Below are 2,279 nucleotides of genomic sequence, written 5' to 3'. Positions count from 1 at the left end.
CTGGCCGTCCTGGCTGCTCCTGCCCGTGCCCTCCTGTAGCTGGTGTTATCTGCTTTGGGCCAAGAACAGGGCCTCCGATTTCATTGGGAAACTAAAGGAAACAGGAATCCTCCAGGGTCACATTCATTCCCGAAATAGCCTTGGAGGCTTGACTCCGAAATCAGCCGGGATCTGTCTCCAAAGATCCCCGAGGTCGCAGGCCGCTTCCCTTCAGTACAGTGTTCTGCGGGGGCTGCTGGCCACCGGTTGGTGTGGCCGGGTTTCTGGGAATGGTCATCTGAGTAGTGGACAGGGGAACCCGGGACAATGTCTAAGACCTTCCCCTTGGCCCTCCCAGCCCCCAGCCAGGGCCTTGCGTGGGAGAGAAGGCCCCTCCAGGCCCTCGGAGGCGACCACTAGCCGGATGCCCCCAGGGAAAACTGATGGCTACATTGTGACGCTCAGGACTGTCCCATAGCAACAACCTATTATATAGACGCTTTGTCTTTTTGTGTGAAATCCTGTAACGGCAAAGTAACGCTGGGGCGGTGATATGGGGAGAATTATCTCTCTATATAAAAGCCTAATATGCAAATTGTCCCCTCGGGAGTCTGACCGGGAGACCGAGAGTTTCATCGCTCACTATGATGTGCGCTGACCACCAGGGGGACAGCGTGGAACGAAGGAAGGTCCGATCGGCCCTGATCACCGGCCAGGCCTAGGGGCCTATCTGTGCATGAATCTTGTGCACCGGGCCTCTAGTATGTCAATATGTAGTCATTTTTTATTTGACAAAACTGCCAGGAAAGCACTCCAGAACGTCATTATTGCAGGGAGGACTTGGATGGGCTAAAACTTAATGTTGCGACACGCTGGTTCCCTTGGTCAGACTTTTGGTGAGTCTGGGGTTCGCGTTTAGTAACAGGAACTGGAGTGGGGGGAGGGAAAGGAGTTTCCCCTGTTGAAGGTACGTGGAACACAACTGCTTAGTAATTGTGAGGTGACACACACGTCGGAAACACTGCCCCTCACCAAGCGGGGTGGCGGGATTATGACCCAAGTCCAGCCCCTCACTCTGCAGTCCTGAGTGAACGTTGGAGGACGCTGACCCGGTCTCCCCTGCCGGGTCAACAACGCCCAGACCTTTCCCCCGCGAGGCCCTCTCTTCGGAGAATTGCTGGACAGCTGGCGTCTCATAAAATAAAAATGAGTTACGTGCCAAGGAAGCTGGAAAGTCCAACGTGCTGAGAAATATCATGACCCAGTAAGAAAATCTAAAAAAAATGTTTTTCTTAGCTTCTTGAGTCATGGAGTTTAGCTGGGATGTTAAACAGCCAGAATTAAAGTCTGCTGTTAGTATCACTTAACAAAGAGCAAAACAAAGCTCTGCCCTCTTTATTAAGTGATAATTTGATGTTTTTTTTTTTTTTTCCAAAGGGCATTCTGTTTTCAGGGAAAAAGGAGTCCAACCAGCTTGATTAGGTGAGTCCCGGGCCCACCCAGCCCCTCCACCCAGCGCCTCCTCCCCCGGGCAGGGCGGCTTCCACGTGGGAGCCTGGCGACTTCGCAGGAGCCCGCACAGGCCGCAGAATGCCTGGTGGTCCTCCCAGACCCCGGGGCCCACCACAGGCCCCCGAGAAGCTGCCCCGTCTCAGGCACTCCCCCGGGGGGAGGGGGGGCGGGGAGAGGCTGTTCCAGGTTCTGAGGGTGCGAGGCCTCCCCCCACCTCCTCTCAGGCGACAGAACTGGTTCCCGTCGCTGCTCAGGGACCTGGGAAGCTGGCTGTTTGCAGCTCTTCCTCCACCATCATTGCCGTTGCCCGTAGTAAACTGAACCCCAGGGGACCTGGCTGTTTCCCTGTCTGCTGGGTCATCCAGGTCAGCCCTACTGTGTGCTCACCACCCTCCCCCCTCCTCCCTCAGAAAATGAGGGGCTGCGTTCAGGGGGCTCATGGTCCCGCCCCCAGGAGGCCACAGCCCAGGAGAGCGCGGGTCCGTGATGGATCTGCTTTCCGTGTTCTGCGAGCGCCCCCGCATCGCGGTTTGAAGAACCCCCTCTCCCAGGTCTCAGCACCGGCCGAGTCGGTCCGGAAAGCAGCCTGGACGTCAGGAGCGCCCCCCCCCCCCCCGGAGTGAAGCCCGAACAGAAGCCACAAAACTGTGTGGAAAGAGACAGAGACCCGTCCCCTGGATCCAGCGGATCCTGAAGTCCATGCTGAGCACGAAGCGCAACCTGCGTTTGTCAGTGTGGGTGGGATTTGGAAGAGGCCTGATGAGCCCAGGGCTCCCGAGACATCGCAG

The sequence above is a fragment of the Myotis brandtii genome, unplaced genomic scaffold, assembly GCF_000412655.1.
Source record: "Myotis brandtii unplaced genomic scaffold, ASM41265v1 scaffold743, whole genome shotgun sequence".
Taxonomy (NCBI): domain Eukaryota; kingdom Metazoa; phylum Chordata; class Mammalia; order Chiroptera; family Vespertilionidae; genus Myotis; species Myotis brandtii.
This window is presented reverse-complemented; position numbering follows the sequence as displayed.